We start from the raw sequence: 23,745 nt of genomic DNA, 5'->3' as shown, positions 1-23,745 counted from the left end.
CATGCCAAGATCGTCACCGTGGCTGCGGAACTTCTCGAGGACATCCTTCAAAGGTGCTCATGGTGGCCATTGTCATGCAAGTGATGGTGTGAGCCTTTCTCATAAGCTTTACAACTTGATTGTATACAAGGAACAAGATAATACAACATCAAAATTACGGTCGAGATCACCAATGCATACAATCAACCGAAACATATGAAGGACCTAATCTGGTGCACGATTGTTCTTTCGGTGAATAATAGGAATTTGCATAGTTTCTCTCTGCCAAGCTGTTGCAATGGTCCAACACATAAACGGGGTTAGAGTTTAATGTATCACTAAACGTACCACCCTCTGCTTCACTAAGATTTATTCTCTTGTTGACATTGACATACATAAGGAATAAGAATACAAATACTGACTAGTTAAACCATTTGCATAAAACATCAATAAGAATGGCCAAATAAAGTTTAGAAATTAATTGTTTGCAACAAGATAAAATTACAATTTCTTTAAAGTATTCGGTTTTCTCGAAGAGATAACATATTCATTCATTTATATATCCCATTTCCTCCCATCTTATCTATGTAAAATAGGCTACTGAAGGAAAACCTCAAGAGAGATACACCTTGAAACGAGCTCGGTGTCATTTAAAAAGTTCCTCTAATGTATACTTACCATGTACAACAAATTCCAAAGTACACCATATGAACTAAAGAAGAATAGTAGACAGGAGACCCACCAAGAGTCGGCGACCAATGGTAACTGTCGCGCTGTGGCAATTCAAACAACAAATTCACTATCATAAACATCTGTACAAGAGACTAGCATCTGAACAATGCCTAACTGCTAAGACTTGCTTCTTCCACAAACACATGAATCATTGGTAACATCCTATCGCTACGAGTATAGAGCATCAGTTGTGTGATCATCTGTTAACGTGGGAACGTCAGCAAGTGATATTCTACAGGTGCTCCGGTCCATCAAAGCTTGCCGACGGAGTTGGAATCCATTCCCTCCCCTTTGTTGGTTGTGCTAGTTCCAACAGAGGCTTTATGATTTCAACATCTACAACTGCATAAAATTCTACAAAAGACTAGATGAAGCAAAGAAAACTGAATCAGCCTACTCTCCTCGAGCCTGATTTCCCTACTCGACTCTTCCACAGCTTCTGCAATGCATCAGAATATCGAATTAGAAGCCAAAACAGATGACCAAGGTCTCATGGGAATCTAAAATGAACAGCAAAAGCTAAGAAAGTACAAGAGGCTCATCATCGGGAATTTCCATCTGGGCAACCATGGATGCTTTTAAGGATTTGCTGCCCGATTTCTTTTTGCTTTTAGATTTGCTGCCAGCAGTCTTTGTTTCCAAATCCTTCCCTTTATGGACTCTCTTAGCTGGAGGACCTTCTTCTTCATCAGATTCCCGATCTTCTGCTCGGAGACTGTCCATATCGCTACATTCCTCCTCTTCATCATGAGCTTCTGCACTACTGGGGGTACTCTCCATGTCTTTGACCCGTTTCCGTTTAGAAAATGAACGCATCTCTGTGTCAGATTCATCCCTCTGTATTTGTTTCCCATCAACTTCTTCAGCATCTGGATCTTCTGAGTTACCTAGAATACCATACATGATTCTTTATGTTCAAATATGTAGTTGAAAAGCTAATTTTACTTTCTTCCCCAGATCTACTTAACCTAACTAATAGTTTACTGCACAAGATGGAGGCTGCAACATGAATCTCTTCTGAGCATTCAACTTATTGAACAGAACTATTATACTCCAATTATATTTAACTATAATGACTGTAGCAATAGATTGTCACAGAAGTCCACTCTCAGAAGAAGATCAAGAATCTTTTAATCCCAAAGGCAACAAATCCATGTAATACAAAGAATATTTTTTGCTTGAGCACTGACATATTCATCTTGTTAGACAATCATATGTATGATATGTCACAAAGTGTCAAGGATACTCTTTGAACCATGAGAACATAACTAAATAACAGAATAACAGCTCTCAAACAGATCACATGGAGCTCCCCCAGCAAATATGCATGCAAGAGCAAGTACATTGACAGATGGGACAAAGGAGAACCAGAATATTTCCCACATACTGTATTGCATTAAAAAGATGACACTATTTCACCTGATTCAACATAATCTTTAGAAGTTGTAGGATCAGCATCTGATAGATCTGAGACCCCCTTTCCCTCAGCATCCCGAGAGACAGTTTCTGATGTACTTCGAGGGTTGGGCTTTTTCTTTGGAGTTCTTTTTCCTTTCACTCTACAAATCAAGAATCTTTCATTTAAATCCTGAAGAAAAAGACATTTGATTGCTTAACATTCTGGATAAAATCCACTCACATCTTCACCGTTTCTTTAATCTTCTTAGAACCACTGGAAACCTTTTCTTTCTGATCGGTTATACTGCAAAGAATACAAGGGATCACAATGGCAGCACACGGTAAAAAAGAAAAGAAGGCTTCTAACAGTTTGCTTGCACTTGTATAAGTCCAGATACATAATATTTTCATGAAACAGACTTCCAGGGAGACAGGACTAGGAAGACACTTCTAATCCAAATTGGTGGCAGAAAGGATAATGGGATAAACTTTATGCACATGAAGATAGATGCTTACGCTTTCTTTGCAGAAGAGCCCTTCAATGATTTCAACTTCTGTTAGAGAGATTCAGAGGAGTTAAAACTAAACTGGTTTGTAGAGAAAACAATGTATGCATAGGTAAAGCATAGTAAGATAACTAGAAACACGATACCCTGACCTTTGCATGTTTACGCCCCTTGTCCATGAGTTCCCACCGCTCCTTTTCCAAGTTGAGTATTTCAACATCTCCATCATCATAAAGAACCTTATCATGAAACACCCAGCAGTTTCAAATAATATTACAAAAAGAGCGCACAATGAAACTAAAACATAAAGACTTTCCTGATAATTAAATAAATAAAGGTCGAGGAAAGGTATTTTTCACTCACAACATGCTTCCTTTTTTCGGTGTCGTATGACTTGATTGTACCTTGATAGAACCTATTCGACCAACAGCATATATCATGTAAGAAAGGCATGATTCAATCAGAAAATGGAAGGCTCAGCAAAGATTTGAATGAAGGGTGAGTTACAGAAGAATTGACATGCAAATGAAGAGGAAAAAGGAAATTAATTTAAGAGAAAAAGGCTAAGGAATAACAAAGATCATGACATTTTTCCCTACTTGGGGGAAAAAAATTATATTGTTCATATGCTAGTTAAAGAAAGGCCATGACATCTATTAACTACACTAGAATTTGGCATCATCGAAAGCAACTGACTGGAATATCTAACAGCCTATATCCCAATTCCAGACACTATTATATTGACTTCAAAAGTTACCAGCACATAATCAGATAATTAGTCACTCACTGCTTATCCATTGGCCACCAAACTTTTATCTTGCACCCAATTAGGTCTTCGAGATCTCCAATATCCTTCAATGTGCACTGAAAGATAATGGCAACATAGGGAGTACCGGATTAAAACAAACAAATTGCAGCTACTGAATGGCAAGTTAAGCTAAACGGAGTCATACACAAAGCTGAATACTGTCATATTGAGGATTAAACAACATAGCATCAATATAAAACATGATTATTATCCCATCTAATCAATAAAAGGTTGAAAGAAAGGCAATGTATTCTCATGAAACCTCGCCAACCCAGCAATGCTGATATCCAATAAAATCATCACCAACTAATCTTATTACTTAAGTAGAACTGAAAACTTAAAAATGTCTTAGGAACTGAAGGCACCTTAACATCCTGATCCTTGTGGCAACATGACATGTCTCACACACTATTAACAGGGTTAAATATGCATCAAGCAAAAGAATCAGAAGTTACCCTCGCCAATCCAGCAATGCTTTTCGTTTCCTCTTCTTGGATGAACCCCAGGGGACATTACATCATTTGTACTAGCCTTATCAGTCTCCAACTGAGAGAGAGAGAGATTGTGATGATGATGATTAATGAAGAGAAAAGTAAACATAAAATGTAAAGTCATCTAACGTGCAGGTATATCAACCTTCAGATCATCATCAAGAACTTCTCCACCTTCATGTGCCTCATCAGTATGATCTCTATCAGACCCTTTGACAGGGTGTCTTGAAGGGGAACTTCTTTTCTTGCGGAAGCTTGATACTAATAAGTCAGAATCAATCAAAGATGCTTTACTTCTTGACAACTTGGCATTCTCTGCACCCATTAAATTAAACTTCAATTAGTAATGATATTTGACACTGAACAATAAAATGAACCTGATGAAGGGGGGATCTTGTTACATACTGTTAGGTGATTTTACAGCACCATGAGCAGCTGAAGACCTCTTGCGCTTAGGTATGGGACTTGGTGTAGCATCACTGCCTTCACTTTTTTCACCATTTTGATATCTTAGTTGAGATTTTGTACCTTTCGTGTCAGGATGTTCATGACCATTGACAGTGTCCAACTTGGCAGATATGTCCATAGTGTCCAAATTTATTTGTCTAACCATATTCAAGACATCAAAATCATTTTCAGGCTTTCTTATTTCACTAGTCTGGCCTTTTCTTGCTTTTCTGCCCTTCTTTCCATGAGATTTCAAATTCTTTACTATTTTCTTTAGTGGGAGTTCATTTCCATCTTGTTCACCAACCTTAGAATCCTCTTCCTCTGGATTTTCTGAAAGAACCTGATGTGCCCCAAAAGGAAACAGTAAGAAATAATGAAAAGCAAAAAGCAAGTCACTTTAAATTCGCAGAAAACTGAAAAGGCTATTTCAGAACATACACTGCTACATGTTTCCAATTTCAGTGACTCAAAGTGTGTCAAGATACTCTCATCAGCCAACCAAGTCTTTCCTTCATTTGCCTATCAGAGAAGTAAACGAATAAGTCAACCTGATACACTTTATATGGGCAACAAAACTCGATAACCTTTAAAATTGGAAACATTAGACGGCAAACAAATACAACAAATACATGGAAGAGAATCTTGCACCAATCTTCAAACAGGATATGCCAGTTCACAGAAACAAGTGGAAGAAGCGAAAACATTTTCCAGGGCACAGTGCCCAAATAAAAGCTGCTAAAGGCTTCATCTGACTCTATCGTCTCTAAAACCTGACTGCATGGACTTGCCTTTTGACCTAAAGATCCTACTCTCCCGCTCACCTTCTCTCAGCTGATGGGGGGAAGAAAATATTAGTTTTTTCAAGAAACATACTGATACTATGAAAAACAGGCCAGACTAGCTTCTTTATACATATTTACACAAATATCCTATCTCTCATATTTAATAGCCATAGCCAGTGTTTCCTTTGTAGCTTAAGTCTTTGAGATTATGCCAATCTTGCAGAATCAATAATCAGGCCTTGGTTTCCCATATTAATCCTGTCCCCGCTATCATAGCAGATAGAGCCCAGTAGCAAATTATTATTTAGATAAATCAACGTATAGCTCTCTTAAAATTGTTAGTATATAGCCGATTTATCCACAATAAGTTTATTAATTTTACCTGTAGGTATACGTCAATTTTCTTTTCAATCAGTAAATGGAGAAATCACACTTTAAGCCAGAAAACATGAAGAAATATTGATATGAATGCTGTCCAATAAAATGATATGAACGTGACGCCATAATACTACCATGCAAGGGCGTGCACAAGAATTCCATGGTGAAAGCACCATAAATTTCCAGATCACATAGGGACCTAATGACAGGTACAATATAATCAAGCCTGTCAAGCAAAAAATAACATATAAATCAAGCCTATCAAGAACATGCATGAGCTGAGATCCAAATTTTTCACATAATTAGACAGAACATTTCAGTCGTAGAATTAGGCCTATGGCAGATGCTAAGATGGCGAATGCCTGTCAATAAAAATAAGGCTAGCTGTTTATCATCAGAAACTTGCCTCAGAGTTATCCCCTTCTTTAGTTTCACGTGATTTGTAAAGCATCAGAGGGAGGGAAACTGATGCAGGCATCACTTGCAAGCTGCCATCTGCTTGAGTCAACCTCTTCATAATTGACAGTCCAAGGTCACATATAGCGTGTGCATTCTGATAATCACAAAGATGGAACAAATAAGATGGTAACAATTAGTTGTGACAGCCTGATTGTGGGGTCTCACAAATAAGCTAATGCAGTTTTTACTATAGTTTCCTTAATTAGGCAACCATCAAGGTTTTCCCATTCTTTGTCCTTGGTAATGCTACAAAAGGAAAATAAGCTGCAATAAATTTTTGTAGAAGGTAAAACTAGAAAAGAAACGGATAGTATCTTTCACTACCTTTGTCTTTGCTGAATCAACAACATCTTCTGAGCACTTGATATTTTGCAAGATAGAAATCACCGCAGAAACACTCTCTTTATCCTTTTTTGGGCCAGCTTCTGATTTGCCATCATCCTCTCCATTTATTAGAGTTGAAAGAAAAGGTACAATTGCCTGAAACACAAAGGCAAAAATCATGTGCCTAAAGTACAGTCTTTTGTTATCAACATGAAAAACGTCTGTAGCACCTTCATAAACAAACTCACGGAAAACACAAGCTCTAATGATAAAACACTGTGTAAATTCAAGCTCCTAGCCACAAGGAAGTTCTTATGTGTCAACTGCATAAACATCAGGCTGTATGAGGTAATATTGGCCCTCTACATAAGTTTTCGACATTGACAACCCAAACCAAAATCAGCATGAATTTAACCCAAACCATAAGGTCCAAAATGCATCATATTTATATGCATAAGAGTCAAAATTCTTCGTAAGTACATGTAGCAAATAGGGAAGCAACCCATTAGTGAGGCTTTTACACAGCCAGTCCATCAATAGCAAGTGACATACACCTTAATGCAATTAAGAAATTAAATGAAAAAAAAAAAAAAAAAAAACTAGAGGAGGCATATATTACAAGCACATTGCTGGATTAGCACATTGTTAAATAGTCACGGGCATATTTTTCGTTGGTTTTTTTTTTTTTTTTTTTTGGGGGGGGTTGGGGTTTTGTTGCTGGTTATATAATCCTACTACCACAATCATGCAAAAATTAGGACTACTAATTGACAATGGCCAAACAAAGGATGCTACATGGGGCACCAAGCATATAAAAGTAAAACAGCATGGGGCACCAAGCATATAAAAGTACAACAGATAGGAATTACATAAAACAATACAATATTACTAGAATCTATCCTGATTAACCCCTTGACAAGAGGATTTACCTGTATATATCTTCATAGGCCTTAATGTCCTTGCACTCATCAACATTAGGACATGAATGATGAGCCAGAGCATGCACCAGGTATGCGAGAATGTGCTCCGGATAAGCGGTAACAGAGTTTGTATCACTTTGCATAGCTAGTTGCCTTGCCTTTAACTGATATTGTGTTTGTATGATATCAGCTAGATTCTGTTTTTCCTGTATGTGAGAAACAACAATAATTATGCATCTTATCAAGATTTGGTTTCCATATGCCTGCCTTCGGCAGGCATTAGAAAAATCGTTTCACTTCAAACAAGAAATCTTCAATCACCTCTTCAAAATCTGAGGTCTTCAAGCCAACTATCCCAAACAGGAAGGCACAAGCATATTTTGCGTCAAGTACACGATCCTTTATATACTGATGGATTTTGCTCAGGAACGTTTTCCTGGCTTTAGGGAAACCAATCTACAAATTTGAAAGCAATAAATATTGTAATCATTAACTACCACATAAACACCAGCAATAGCACAAATACTTTAAATTAATACTACTCCCAGTAAGGCAAGAAATACAAGATAAAAATAAGAAATTCAATAAAAAAAATCAACCTCTGATGTCCTTAATGTCAAGTGGAATATGTCCACCGGGATCTTTTCGTCCCACTGTTTTGCCAGACGGATAATTGCCTTTGCAGAAGCCAGCTTCATGTGAGCCTCATCAACTGAACTGTGAGAGAGCGCAAAAAGCAGATTCCTCAAAAAATAAAATAAAATAAATGAAAGGAAAAACTTTTAAGACACCAAACATGCAACAGTTTATAAGTCGTGTGCAAATAATTTACTGCAGTTAGGCATGTTTTACCTAGATTTGACATCTTCTGCCATTTCTCCAAACAACAGAATGTTTTTGAGCGTTGCCAAGAGGCCATCAATTCCAGGACGAAGATGAGCATCTTTGGCAGGCAAATAACTCTTGACTAGTGTCTTGATTCCATATATCTGCAAATATGAGCATGGAGGATTGTTTCATTGGATATTTATCAAAGACTCGTAATATGGCATAATGCAAGCAGTAGTCACTCCATCCGTACATCATATCATTAATAGAAAAAGGAAAGGCATTGCTTTTTCACAATCTATGACCTTCATCAGGCAAAGTTCACTTCTATCGTCCCAACTTGACTCTGTATTTTCATCTGCCTTCTGCAACAGTTGATAGATACTTTAGAAACACAAATCGCAAAAATTATATAAGGGATGTAAGCCCACAAGTAAAAATCCAGCAGACATACATCACTGCACATCAGAATCTTGCTTTTTATGAACTCTGTAATTTCTTCTTCCTAGTCTCGAAAACTGGCATTGCAGTTTGAGCTATGCATCCTAGAGATTGGAGAACAGCCGGTAACTGCGTCTTATCCTCCAGCATATCCACCAGCCTCTGTACACAAATGAGAAAAATAGATGATCTCACCTTAAATGTAAGCTGAGAGAACACGATCCTCTAAACAAAGGGTAGTCGTAGGAACAAACCTTATACAATACAGATAGTGACTTCAGGCCGTCATCCTTTGTTATTGCTGCCAAAGCGTGCACAGCATACTTAGCCTGTCTTCGACTACCTTGTAAGCATAATCTCTCCAGTATAAGGTCCACTGAGCTGCAAACATTAAACACAACAATATAAGTCAGATACCAGAATATACTTGAGTAGATCCAACATAAAAAGGGGATCTTACAACTATACCTTGAGGATGCTGCGAGTTGTTCTCTTATGATACCACCAGCCTTCGCTAGAATGTGAAGGGCCCCCTCCTTAATTGTATCATTGTCATCCTTAATAAAATTCACTAGTTCTTCCTCAATCCCAACGAGCAGCGAGGGGCTGTACCGTGCAAGAAGCTGCAAAATAGATAGCAAAGAGAATCAGAAGCAAATATGTAGCTGGAGAGAAAAACCACAGCCCGTGTAAATAGATGAGTGAAAAAAGCAATGTAATAGTGTCTGCTTAAAAAGGAGAAAGGAAGAGATTAATACAAGAACATTGGAATAGGCCATTTGAGTGTGATGCCATTGCCATAAGTAACGGAGTATAATATAATCAAAGAAGAAAACAAAGAATTCGCATATAGAGAAAACAGAGGCAATATTCCATGAAAATAGAAATGTCAACCAATAAATAACACAAGCAGCAGCTAGCAACAGGATAAAATGTGCAACACCATGTCAAGCTACATATGCAGGGGAAAGGCTCAAACATGAACCCCTCAAAAGTAGAAGCTTCTCAACTGACTGAATTGTCCAACACATGCAAAACACGTGAATGGAAATTAATAAAGCAGTCAAACAACATGTACCTAAAACAATGGTGAAACAAGTTTCTTTACCACTAGAGTATTCATGCAAGATGATATCAGAGGAGTATTTCCAGCACTTTTCTGAGTAGACACTTCCAGAATAATCTCCTTCACATGCTCCTTGCTGAACAGCAGATAAGAACACTTCACTGACAACATGCCAAGAAACTCATAAAGTCTGTGTTTTTCACCAAGAATCTTCAGCATATCATCCTGCAAATTAATTAGAGTTATTGAAATATAATTAATTAAAAATTTATTTTAAATTTTTCACTTTCCTTGAGAGAAATGCATCTTATGCATCTCTAGTGTGATTACTAACCTGATAAGTTCGAGACTGATCAAAACTAGTATCTGGATCTAGGAGACCCGCCAAGATCTTCCAGACATTAGTGTCTTTCAACTGATCGAGAATATGGAAATTCTCCTCTGCTTTTGCAGGGTCGGGAAAGAACCGAGACATAATTTTGAAGCAGAATTGCACCTTCTTCTGGATTTCAGGAGCATCAGCACTCTGCAGTTGGAGAAAATCACTTGCTTAGGTCACCATTTGCATGTGTTCTTGAAACTGATAAATATTCAGAGTTTGCAAACCTGATACATCTGCCTTAAAGACAGATACCTCTGCATCTCTTGTTGTAACCTGAAATTATGAATGGTGGCCAATATAGAAAATTCCATCAATAAATTACAAATAATTAATTTAAGATGACATGTAGTTGGATAATGTTGTGACAAACCTTTGCTTCTGCTCAAGCATCCGTTCAAGCGCTTTTACCTCAACCTTATCGAACGCCAAGAAGAATCTTACCCAATATTTAACTTTTTCTCTTATCGACATCTCAATTGGGTAAAGGGATCCATACAGGAAAGATTCTATCATGTCAGATCTGTCCAGGTAAAAGAAAAAGAGTAACAATTCTGCATTTACGATAGATGCTTTAATAATTTATATTAGTAGTTTACAGCTCCTAAATTGCAGCAAACTTATATTTAGCTTGCCCATTATCCTCACTATGATTACTTCATATATAGAAAGAACCAGATATGCTTCCCACGGAAAGTTGGGCTTTCAAAATGCATAAACCAGTCACAATGAATCATTTAAGCATTTAAAGAGTGAATGCAGAACCCTCAAGCATTTCAAATCTGCTTTTGTACAATGGTCCAATGCAATAACAAACCAACCAGAGCATGCAAAGGCATCCATGAAGAAATTCTATCACATATTGACAATGACAAATTAGCCAGTTGTATCACTTTTAAATTATGTAAATACTACTGGATGAAAGATGGTAGAGAGAAAGTGATAAGATGCCTAAGAGACAGTCATCACATTACAACCTAAAATATTTGAAAAGACCTTATTCTTGCAAAAAGGCAAATAAGTTAATGAATTTTTAGTAGACCAAACAAAGATCAATTAGAAAGAAAACATTAAATCACTTTTCTACCCCAGGCAGCCTAATGTTAGCATCTTCTCTTTTTTATTGAGTTCGTTTGATCTAATTGCTTGAAAAAGAAAATGCATACCATAACACTAAGTTAGCAAAGAAACCATACGGACAGAAAATTGAACACCAGTGGCATTTTCTATGAAACCAAAGATGTGTCCTCCCTTTCAATGATTAGTAGAGAAAACGAAATATTATCTAGCCCAAACACGACATGGCCTCGCACTTGAAATAAGAGCTTAAAGGGAAAGCAGAATCGCCTTCATAAGGAAAGAACAATGAAAAGTGTTGAGGCTATGGGTACATGACAAAGTAAAATGCAATGTTATTGCAGAATGTATAAATGGATTTTGGCCTCCCATTAGTGAGGATCAAGAAAGGTCTAAAGAATGGCAAAATGAGCTTTGCTGATACCAATTAATCCCAGAGCAAAGGCCCCAAAAACATAACAGGACAAATCATTTTGCTGACAGTCCACAAAATGGGTTTAATGGATTTCAGCTTAAAAAATATAAGCCACTTGAAGAGGTTGCAAATCACTACAAAATGAGTTTCAGTGGAACATCCATAGCAATTAATTTCAGATCACAGACCCTAAAACAAAGGGGAAAAATGAATGGTTAACTAAAGGTTATGTGGGTGGGAATATTTCACAATAAACAGACTTCATGGTCACCTTTGCATGCCTATTGCCTCTAATTTTATAAATAATTCAGCATCAAAATACATCTGAAAGGAGAGCCCACTGAAACTCTGCATCAAAAGCTATGCAAACCAAAAAATTGGGCTCTCCTTTCCTGTAAAGTAATTTAATAGCTGAAAGCATAAATAAGCAGTCCATTTTAGATTAAAGCATCTCACCGAAAATCTTTGTCATAGAAGCATCTCAAGATCTTTCCTGGTATCCAGTCATATTTATTCCCACCACCTGACACGTCAGAGTCCATGCAATGAATCCTAAATATGTCAGCTAACTTCTCCATGGTGTATTTCTTGACCAGAGGCTGGAAATTTGGGAAACAAGTATTAAAATTCATGCCATAGCAAAGAATCTGGTAACAGTGCCATAGGCACAATGCAGCAGTAGGATAGGTAAGTTACTGATTTGTCTCGAAGACGATCTGCAACAAGTTTTATAGCATCAACTGGAACGGAGTTTGGAGAATTGGATGCCACATCGCAAATAACAGTGACAACTTGCTTTCGCACGTTCTCATCATAGTCCAGCAGTCGGTCGCATAAGGCATCTAACGATCAAATTAAAACATGTCAACAAATTTTAGACACAGATTGTCATCAAAAAATTTCACAAGTCACCCTTACCAATTATTTGAGAAGATTCAGCTCTAGAAGGATTTGACAGCAGGAAGTTCTTGACATGTTCAAGGACAGACATTCTTACTTCAACCGCTCTATCAGTCAGCCTCTTCAAGAACTCTGAAAAGACTGGCTGGAAAGGCTCAGTGATAGCATGGCCAGGAATGGAAAATAAGTCTCCAACTAGTTTCACAGCTTTTAAACGAACTTCTAGCTGATCCGTCTGCATATAAGAACGTTATAAACTGAGAAATGATCCCTCAATTTCCCATAAGGCTAAACCTCCTGAGTCCACAATATAATACATTGTATCACTTCAAACAAAAATCATGCAGATAATGTTACTCTACTGATAGTTCTTTTCTTAAGCCGTTGAACATAGAGAGTGTGCAGGTTCCTCTATAGGTACAACGGATCCAAAAATTAATCCAAAAGCATAGTGAAAAGTGACTACTTGAGCAGGCATCACAGACAATGAAATGCTTGAATGAATCAATACACGTACAGCAGGTTTCTAGCCAAAAAATCAGTATGTAAAGAACACAAACAAGAAGCAATAAGTCATGCATTACCAGTAGCTCTCCATTTAGATATGGGATGACTCCTGACAATATCTGAGGTGCACACTGATATACATCACATATAACCTTGTGGTAGTCGATTTGATTATTCAAAGGCTTGCTATCTCCGGACATCAACGAAACAAGAAGCTGCTTTATACCCGGCTCAAGTTTTGCTTCACAGCTCTCTATAACATTCATCGCAAGCTTTCTAGCAGCTCCAGAGAAATCCTGACAATGAAATTGCAAGAAAATCAATTCTCCTCTAGATAGAATGCTAGTAAGATGAAATGCAACAAGATACTAAACAGCAAGACAGTCAGCTGCAGGTACTCACGTTTCGTTTTGACCTAACACAGACAGTAAAATCAGTACAAGATCCTCGGGGATATCCTCACTCTCTTCCAAAAGAACAGTCATGATCGTCTGCATTGATGTCAGAACACTTTCTGGATGCTCATCACTGCATGTATCATTGTTCCAATTGAGTGAGTTTCTCCTTACTGGAGAAAGGTTATAATGGCATCAATTACAGTAAAACCTGACCCACTTCCATGCATCTCAGAAGACATTCGATCTCATCGTTAAAGCTATAAGCTTAGAAAAAATAAAGGTTTGTCAAAATGAATAATGCAAATGACATGAACAGTACAAACAATTAGTAGACTACACAAAAAAGTTTATCCACCCTGGCAATTGGCATGCACCATCATTTTAATTATTTATCTTGAATCAACCAAAGTGAAGAATATCCAAAGTGTTGTGGCATAAAATATAACACAGAGTAAAAAACGCGTTTCCTGCCTCACAATGTGCTCAGATTGTGTAGATAGAGCATAAAGGAGAGAGAAGGGAGGAGGAAAGAGAGTAGGCAAGGCAATTTCTTAGGTCTCATGTTGAACTTTCTAGACAAGCCTCTCCTACATTTCTGTCCTGAATTACATGCAGTGGAACTATTTTCTGTGGCAAAAGAAAGTTCACTTCGAGAACATTAGCAATAATTCATGTCCAGTTCCTGCATATGTTGACCCGAATACCAACTCACCGTCATCAGATGAAGTTGAACATCCTAATCCAACCACATATAGCGTGGAAAAATATGGCCGGCACAGGAAGCTGGTAAATAAAAGCTAAAGGTTCTACTCTAACCTAACATAGCATGGAACAAATTAGCCAGTACAGAAAGCAGCTAAGGGATGTTGTATGTGAGCTAGCGTGTAACCACTGCCTGAACAATGAAACATACCTGGCAACAGCAAAGAATGTACTGAACATCTCATTCACCAGATCATCACATTCTAGATCCAACATCACAACACATGACCTATATTTGGCAACAGTCTCCAATATGACCACTCTTCTTCCAAATGACGGACCACTAGCATCTTTTAATCCACTGAAAGTGCTTACGATCAATTGGAATATATCCTGCAAAAAGATTTTAAGCAAAGAACTTGTAACAAAATACACAACCTCCAAATCAAAATACCTATTTAACAACGATTAACTTCAAAGGGAGTAACAAGAACCTTTAAAACATCATCATCATAGGGGGCATTGGGAGCTGTGATTCGAGTTATCTCGCAAACACAGGCTGCCACAAAACTTGACATCTCTATCTGGATGTTTTAGCAATTCGGTTTGACAATTGCTTTGAACAAAGGCTCTAAAGATTCCAAAGTCGAAGCTGATGGCGATTGGTCCAGCTCCGATAGACATGTTGTAGCTTGCTGTAATATTGATGAACATGTTATAATCAGCATCAAATCATGACTCAAGAACTTACTAGGCACACCATGAGCTTCAAAAGAATAGACACCAGATATGATCGGTGGGGAATAAGGTAAGTCATTGAGTATGTTCAGACCAGCATAATCTGAAACTTTTCAACATATCATGCATATTGAGAACAAGAGTTAGGAAACTGCTTAGCAAGTTTTCTACTAAGAGACCATCCCTAGGATCGAAGAACGAAGCACAGCTGGTAACAGGAAATTCAGGACTTGGTGTTCGGAACTTTTTAGAAGGACGAGGTTTAATAAGACCCATACCCAGGGCAAACCACTTCACACCAACGTCGTCAAACCTTAACTCTACTCTGGATCAATAGGGTGTTTGAAAGATTGGACCACAATAATAACATCCTCGAAATTCCCCCATAAACTTGTGTGAGAACAACTAATTATGACTTTAGTAAGGCCAACTGAAAGAAGTGATATTATAAAGACCAACGTGATAACTAAACCTAGAATCACAAAACAAACTATAGAAATTCCAAGTCTGAACATATCAAATATATATGAAAATATGAATTGGTAGGATTGGCAGAATTACACTTATCCTGTAATTTAATGATCAGGATTGGAACTCCATATTAGATCCTAACAGACTAAGATACAACTCCATATCCAGACTATTTATTCAGTTTTGGATCCTAGAATCACAAGACTTTAAGATCTGAACAGGGGACTCAACAACCATGCTTCAAACCACAAGCCTCAAAAGTCTAGGGTTTCAAAACAGGTATAGGCCCATCCTTTCTCCACTATTACCTCAGGATACATTTAAGCCAAGACTTCACAACTAACCGTAACAAAATGAAAGTAAGAAAATAACAGATGACGAACAAGACATTCTCAAGTCAACTACAAGTTTCAGATGAAGATAATTTCACTTGATTGCTTATCTTCAACATCCAGGCTATGAGGGCTTTCACAGCTTCTGCTTCTTCAGCTTCTACATAAAAAAAGTTTCTTTCTACCTTAATAATGGCAATCATAAGATTGTCAATGCAACTAATATTTTCAACCATGGGGAATTAATTCATCCCAACAACAAAAAATCTTAAAAAGTTATTATAAAGCAGCTATCCATGCTGCTTGTCCAACATACTGAATAAAGTCGATTGCCTCAGCATTCTGAGTGAGGGTTCATTAAATACTAAGTGTAGCCACTCAAACAAGTACGCCTCAGAGAAAGACTACACCTAATTGTAAGGACACTAGCTCTTGAGAGAGTTAGCATTCCTCTCTCATGGCGTTCTCCTCATTCGACAGCTTTTCATGCCCATGCTCAAATGCATCAAGTTGGTTTGAACACTCTTTCCTCTCCTCTTTCTTCAGAAACACCGCAATTCCCATCATCCTATCCTTTGGCATCAGAACATCCGTCGAATACCCTCAAACGCAATTCATCTTGGGCAACCTTCCCAACGCTACATATTCACACTTCCAATACATCTGCCTTGTCACAGGCTAACAATCAGAAAAGGGACATTGTCTAACTCTGAACAAATAAGCCCCCACTGACATTGGTCTTTTTTGGGCCCACCATATACTTCTTTACCTTCCTAATCCTATCGCCATGTTGATATATACATCCAAATCGACTGTTGCTAAAACTCAGTTCAGGAGTGTGATTTCACGACACAACTTGACCATCAACTTACTAACTTTTTTCCACCAAAGCACACTGCGGTAAACACTAGATAACAAAATCTGGAGAGTGAATATGAAAAGGAGATCCAGAAACATATTGAGTTAAAACTTGTATTTTGACGGTATAAAATGTCGGTGGACAAAATCTAGAATTATTACAAAACTCAATGCCATGGTCCAGCTCCTTGATTCTCACACTTTAAAGACTCGATGCGAAACCATGGTGGATCTAAATTAAAATGCCACAGACATAAGCATCACTTTTGCAGTCCTAACAATCCAATAAAAATCCTACTTCAAGAAACATGATTACCAACCATAACTTGAAAATTTCTAGACAGCACAATTCTACTCACAATAATTTAGGCTAGAGAAATATTGCCATCATTATCCTCCCTCACCACATCCATGCTAGTCTAAATTGCCATCTAATCAACTAAACACCTTACTGCTAACCACTCTGAATGTATACATAAGCTGCATCTGTGGATACTGATATAAAGACAGATTTATATACTCTCCCACTAATTTCTTTGAAATGAGCTTTACTGTCCATTCAGAAAGTTTCAGGACACATGACAATAAGAAGCATAAAAATTATGGACGACTGAAATGGTGTAAAACGTCAATTCTTTCTTCCCTCAATAAAATACAAAACAAACCCCTACTAAGAGGAATATGTGTAACAGCAACCAAATTACAATAATGTTCATATTCTCACCACGAAACCCGAAAAACCTATCATGCACGAGATTCTTGCCCCACTTTCATCTTGCAAGAAGCAAGAAATTCAATCTAGCTCACCACCTACACGAATCTATCCGCATAAAGGTAAGGCACCCTCAGATGGCCGTTCATGGCCACTCGTGTCCTAATTACGATAACCCAGTTAAGGGTTGCCACTCCCGGGCCACGTCGAAAGAACATCCACGGACCAACCACGCCGATTTTGCCAACCAAAACCCATTTCCTCTCGCCAAAGATGCAAAATTTTTGAAAACCCAAAACTCGAAAACCGCCACAACACAAGGCCGCCTAACCCTAACTACAACAGAACGACCTTTACCCCCCAACCGACCTCGCAGTCGACCTCCACCCCTTCTCTCACCCCACGAAATCTCACCCCGCGAGCTCGCGACCCCTCGAACCGAACCCACTACGAAATTCACCCACCACAGCCCCCTCCACCTCCCCGGCAACCCAACAGGAGCCAACCGAAATAACTACCCACAACGGAAGGAGGGCGAAAGCGAGCCCCTCTCGTCAGGAATTCGAAAGAATGGGGGGCGGACCTTGAGGAGCTTGGCGAGCGCGTCCTTGGAGGAGGCGGGGACTCGAGCTTGGATCCGAGCTCCCTCAGCTGCTGCTGCAGCTTCTGACCCATCTCCTCCTTTCCTCCTCCCGGGGCGCGAATTCGAAACGGGTCGTCGCGTTTCCTCGTCCTAGGGCTTCGGGAGCCGGAGCTGATTCATGGGTTCCGAGCAAGAACGAGTGAGGAACTAGCGAGGGAGGCGCTCGCAGTCGTTAGTTGTCGTGCTGCTGCTGCTGCGCTCGTGTCCGAGCGCGTGCGCCACTCTCTCTCTCTACTTTCTCTCTCTAGAAGGTGATTTTTTCGAACGGGGGAGGGCGAAATGAAATTGAAATCTCGATCTCAATCTCAATCTCTCTCGGGCCGCCTGACTTCACCGTGTTTATCTCTCTCGCTCCTGGCGTAGGGGGGGCCTTTTTTCGGTTCCCACTTCTTGAAAATTTTGCTCAGGTGCCCCTCTATTTATGCTAAATTACCCTCGTGCCCAACGGAACTTCCCTCATTCTTTTCATTTTTTGCACTTACGTCCCTGTCCCCGCTGACGTCTTCACCGCACATGCGCACGCCACTCGCCCCGGGGGAAAGAAAGGGAGGGGGACTTTTTGGGTTCCCCGTGTTTTCTTGAGGATTTTGCTCAGGTGCCCCTCTGGTTCTGCTTAATTACCCTCGTGCCCAAGGGAATTTCCCTCGTTTTTTGACTAACGTCCTTATCCCTTTGACGAGCCCCCCCTAGCGAACCCCACGCTGCACTTTTTGATTCCCGTATCTCGAGGATTTGCTGAAATGCCCCCTAGTTCTGCTAAGATTACCCTCGTGCCCACGGAAAACGGAAATTTCCCTTATTTTTGGGTTCCCGTTTCTTGAGGATTTTGCTGAGGTGCCCCTCTGGTTCTGCTGAATTACCCTCGTGCCCAAGGAAATTTCCCTCGTTTTTTGACTAACGTCCTTATCCCTCTGCCGAGTGCCCCTAGGCAACCTCTCGGGGCACTTTTTGATTTCCGTGTCTCAGGATTTGCTGAAATGCCCCCTAGTTCTGCTAGATTACCCTCGTGCCCACGGAAATTTCCTTATTTTTTTTTTCATTTATGTCCTTATTACTTTCACAAGTTCTTTTTCGCTCGTAAATCATTCATTTATCTTAGACTCCGCTTGTTTCTCAAAAAATGATTATTTATATTGATTGATATAATTAACTAGTGGAAAATATTTTTATGATCACCAATAATTTACGTCAAAATATTTTTGTGGACCATGAAAATATTTTTCATTCTTTCATTTTTGTAGGAAATATAAGCAATTCATTTCTTTCATGAAAATTTTGGAAAATATTTTTCTAAAAATAATTGTTTATATCCCTTGAAATAATTAGTCGATAGAAAACGTTTTTATTATTGATGATAATTTATGTCCTAACAATTTTATAAATGATGAAAGTATTTTCATTTGGTCATTTTACTAAGCAATACAAACAATCATTCTTTAAAAAAAAAATTATAAATCATTCATTATGTAAAGTAAAAGGAGTCTTAGAGTCAAACGATAACTATTACGATAGTAAATTGATTTTTAGAACAAAAATACATTATTCTATTTATATTTTTGAATGAATTTACGAGTAAAAATACGTAATTGATAATGACACAAGATTTTATTGTTTGATAACTACACAAATTTCTCCATCTCAAGTGGCGGTAGATGGCGGGGTGCCGGCGGCGGTGGCCGGCGATGGCAAGCAATGACAACAAACGACGGTGGACAATGAGGTACCATCGGTGGTGATAACCAACCACAGCAACCGGCCAATCGGCAATGATGGATAGCAATGAACCTCGAGAGATGGCAAGGGGCGGTGACGATGGTGGGCAACAAAGGCAGTGGGTGGGCTAGTAGCAAAAACAAGTGATGAGAATAATTTTTATTTCATATTTCTATTCTAAAGTCAAATAAGTATAAAATTTTTACTTTTTATTTATATTTCAAACTTATTTTTGAACTAAAAATTTGTTTTAGAAATATAAAAAAATGAAATTACATTATCAAATGGATTTCTATTCCAAAAATAAGTATAAACGGAAATTGAATAATTATCATGCATGCCTTTATTAACCACCGGTGGTTGCCTCAATGACCACTAAGAGGAGGTGGGGAAATTTGAGCCCTTACCTTATCAAGGGGCTAAGGGTGAGAATGTTTATGATGCATTTGGTAACTATTATATTCCTAGAAACAATTTTTGCTCAATAATGATTTTTTCTGATTTTATTCTCTGGACAACTTTTTGAGCATTTGAAGGTGTTTAGTAACTAAACAAAATTTATATTCCTTGAATAGAAATGCATTTGGTATAATCCTTAAATTCCTTTTAGACTTAGAATTTCTTTTAATTTTTAAATATTTTGTTATAGTTTTCTATTTTTTTCTCTTTTCTTCTTCTTCTTCTTCCTTTCACTAGTTGCTCGCCTAGATGATGGGCAATCACTAGCCAAACGAGGGCTAGCGATTGGGCAAGGCTTAGCCTTGCCTTGGTTGGGCTAGGCTTGACCTCACCCAAATCTAGGCAGCATTGTCGCCCATTGTTGAGGCCGGCAACCAACGAAAGAAGAAGAATAAGAAGAAGAAAGAAAGGAAAGAAGAGGAGAGAAAAGAGAGAGAGGAAAAAAAGGATAGTGGGATTGATTATGAAGTTTTCCTAAAAACAAAGAAGTAACTTTTTTCTTTAACTTCTTGATCTTGTTAACAAAAAGTTCCTAAACAGATTTATATTCTTTTTTTTGTTCAAGGGAGCAAAAGAATCAAATCAAACACATTTGGCTAGTTACCCACTAAGGTCTTAGTTTTAAATGTTGGATTAGACTTCCAAGCTCTGCAAATAGACAAAGCAAAAGTATGAGAGTGAGTTATGAGTTAGGATAGAACAAACTAAAAAAATGGGAGCCTTATTAAACACCTAGCATTTAATACCCATAACTAAGCAAACCTAGACTGGTAATGTGGTTCCTATGAAAGAAGATATCAAATCAACCTCTAATTTGGTGAATCGAATACCCATTTTGAGCAAATTCATATGTTGGTTAGGAAATAATAACTAGCATCTAATAAACAATGCAGCATGGTGATTGGAGAGTTCCCCACCTCTACGTTGGTGAATTGAGTTTTGAGGTTTTTGCCCTATGTAGCTTTAACTTTTAGCTCTTTCAAAAAAAAAAAAAAAACTCATAAAATCGCAAGTCAAGCTAGTTTCCAATGAATTCGTGAATTGCGAACCCTTTCGAGAAGGCGTAGCTGGCTGGTGCGTTCGAAATTCTAGCCCTAGGAGCTTACTAGTTATAAATATATAATTAAGAGTAAATTCTTGGGCGTGTCCGAAAACCTTTCCTTGAACTCGATAATAGATATCAAATGGAACACAAGTTAATTGATGGCTCTTCGCTTTGCTTGCTTTCAACAGAAAATCCACAAATATGTGAAATAGATCAAAGTTGCAATAATCTATATCTTCCCATATCTATCTACACAACATACGAAAGAAGAGTTTTGGGAGGACACGTGTCACCCTCTCCCTCTCTCTCTCTCTTTGATTTTCTTTGTCATAATCACCCCCTCCTTCTTTTTCTTTTTTTTTATCCCAATTTTATAAACTTTGCTTCTTCCTTCTTCTTCTTCTTCTTCTTTTTTTTTTTTTTTTTTTCCATTTTCTCAATTTAACATTTAAGTGCCAAATTTACTTTCCCTCCGTCATTTTCGCATTTTATGTGTTATTGTCAAGACGAATCGTTACATTTTAGTCTTTATTATTCCATCTTTCGATATTATTTTTTCTCATGCTTCTAATAATTACGATCAAATCCTACTTTGAAAAAATTGATTTTCCAACTTAATTATGAAGAGATAATGTCAATGTTTTTACTCTATATCAGATCCCAAAAGTTATAGAATTCATTCTTTTAATCATCTGCTAATTTATTAGCCTTTTGTATTTTTATGAAACCACAAGGTATATTTAGATTTTATGATGGCATATATAGATTAAACTTATCACATTATGAGGAACAATATCACCTAGTGAGCTGAATGACATAATTATGACGTGTTCGGATTATGTCTTTATTGATAAAATGAATAAACGATCTTATTATTTTGGAACTATTTTTACGCTGAATTAAATAAAATACTAACGCTATTTTCATGACAAAAGTTTATACCATGACAGGGAAGGTTAACATACCAGTGCAGTATGAAACAAGGTTCGAGGACCCTTTGTGGATTTTATTTTTCAATTTCTCTCTCATTTCTCAAATGTTGATAATGTCTTTACGACCATAGGCCCTTGTCCAGGCCAGTCGAAAGTGCATTTGGGCCGAAAGGTCGGGCCGTCGAGTTCATGTTTTGGTCAACCGCATCCATGTGGATATAATATTAAAAAAGTTCGTCTTCGTATAAATTCACCTATGCAAAGATTCCTTTACCAATCAAATTTAAATGGTAATTTAATTTAAATTCAATTTGGTTTCTTTTTTTCTACATACTAGTTTTTCCAAGACAAGGTCTACTAGTTTGACTTCAAAATTTCACAAGCAAATGAAACGAAAGCAAATCTTGCCTAAAAAGGAATTTGACTTTGCCCTTTTGCCAATTAGAGATAAGCATGATTTCATGATAAAATCTGGAGTTGAAGAACCAGACTAATAGGAGCGTGTTCAGTTCTAGATTTCAAGGTATGTAGAATAAGTTTCAAGTTCTAAAAATTGAGAAACCTATTTCAATAGGTAATTTTCAAATTTTAAGTACGTAGAATCGAAATCTGAAATAAGTTTTGTATTTTTTTTTTATGTCTTTGTGTGATTCTCCAATATTCCATAATATCCAATGCTGGGTATATAATGAACTAGGCAACTTTGAACTTCAATTTTATGACTAAGATTTTTATTTTGTTAATGTTCCATATTATTCATGTGTCTAAATATAAGTTATAGTTAATGAATTGTAATAGCAAGTGATAGTCATTGAAGGTAATGATTTAGTGCAATCATTTAATTAATAAAACAGCTATAACTTGGGTAGAATCTAAAATTAACCCTGAAACTTGTGACATGATAGGTTTGGGTTTCAAAGTATGCAAGATAGGTTTCAAATTTCCAAAAATAAAGAACCTATATTTTATTATAGGTTTTAGGTGAAACTGCAGAACTTGAAACTGCTTACCCTTATTGCCAACACTAAAATTTACTCAATTTTTGGTTAATTTCCCCTCTTTTTTTCAATTTATGTAAGGTCAATAGACAACACGAAAATAAATTCTAACCGTGTGTATTTGGAGGTTGTTGCTAAAGCAGGCTCTCACACTAATCAATCATGAAGAAGTACTTGTTCGGCATAAGCGAAATAAATAGTGAAACAGTAAAGCTCAGGGGAAAATTATTAAAAAAAAATCTATACCTATTGTACATTCAATTCTAAGCATTTTCTATTGTATCAATTTAGTTATAAATTTTTTAATAATTTATTAATTTAGTCATTCCAACCAATTTTAATAAAAAAATTGCTAACGTACCCATCTATTCAACACCGACCATCTTCCGTACCCAGTTAATACTAATGTTGATAATTTTTGCAAATTTTCATAATTTTTTTGATATTTTCTTTTCTTTTATCTTCTATCCAATCTTAGGTGATAAGGTCATCAACCAACCCTCAGCTAGTCTAGGCGAGAGCCTTTGCGCCCTTGCGAAGAACCAAGCAAGCATTACTAGCCCTCGCTAACCTAGAGTTGAAAAAGAAAAAAAATACCAAAGGAAAAATAGAAAAATTGTAAAAATAAAATGTATTTTCGATGTCCTAATTTGCCATATTTTTCCTTGCCTTGAGGCCCTTTATGCTAGCGTAAATCTTAAAAAAAAAAAATATATATATATATATATATATGCTAGTCAATCAATTTATTTATTTATTATTATTATTATTATTTTCCACTAAGCACCTAAAGTTAAGCAGGCAACTTTCTTATCAGGGCATTGGGGAACATTTCCGAGAACAATTCATCCGCCTGCGTCAAGCGGTGTCAGCATCTCTCTGTCCGGCAGTACGTCAGACACCT

General features: G+C 37.5%; 1 pseudogene across 1 annotated transcript; it reads right to left on the bottom strand.

Moving 5' to 3' along the window:
- Positions 1 to 602: 602 nt before the first annotated feature.
- LOC120285900 lies at positions 603 to 17,939 on the bottom strand (annotated as a pseudogene). The gene is made up of 34 exons (XR_005551104.1): positions 17,635 to 17,939; positions 14,435 to 14,635; positions 14,152 to 14,333; positions 13,239 to 13,368; positions 12,918 to 13,136; positions 12,352 to 12,568; positions 12,130 to 12,275; positions 11,890 to 12,032; positions 10,315 to 10,464; positions 10,169 to 10,217; positions 9,897 to 10,088; positions 9,605 to 9,787; positions 8,965 to 9,119; positions 8,751 to 8,877; positions 8,510 to 8,658; positions 8,361 to 8,420; positions 8,080 to 8,216; positions 7,827 to 7,944; positions 7,549 to 7,683; positions 7,237 to 7,433; positions 6,308 to 6,463; positions 5,931 to 6,077; positions 4,803 to 4,883; positions 4,320 to 4,704; positions 4,060 to 4,229; positions 3,879 to 3,969; positions 3,403 to 3,479; positions 2,979 to 3,030; positions 2,768 to 2,854; positions 2,626 to 2,663; positions 2,351 to 2,413; positions 2,131 to 2,270; positions 1,243 to 1,598; positions 603 to 1,150 (listed from the first exon to the last, which is right to left on the bottom strand). The product of XR_005551104.1 is annotated as a sister chromatid cohesion protein PDS5 homolog A-like (transcript).
- Positions 17,940 to 23,745: the final 5,806 nt, after the last annotated feature.

This window comes from Eucalyptus grandis, chromosome 5 (assembly GCF_016545825.1).
Source record: "Eucalyptus grandis isolate ANBG69807.140 chromosome 5, ASM1654582v1, whole genome shotgun sequence".
Lineage (NCBI taxonomy): Eukaryota > Viridiplantae > Streptophyta > Magnoliopsida > Myrtales > Myrtaceae > Eucalyptus > Eucalyptus grandis.
The sequence above is the reverse complement of the archived record's forward strand: the minus strand, read 5'-3'. Positions and strand labels throughout refer to the sequence as shown.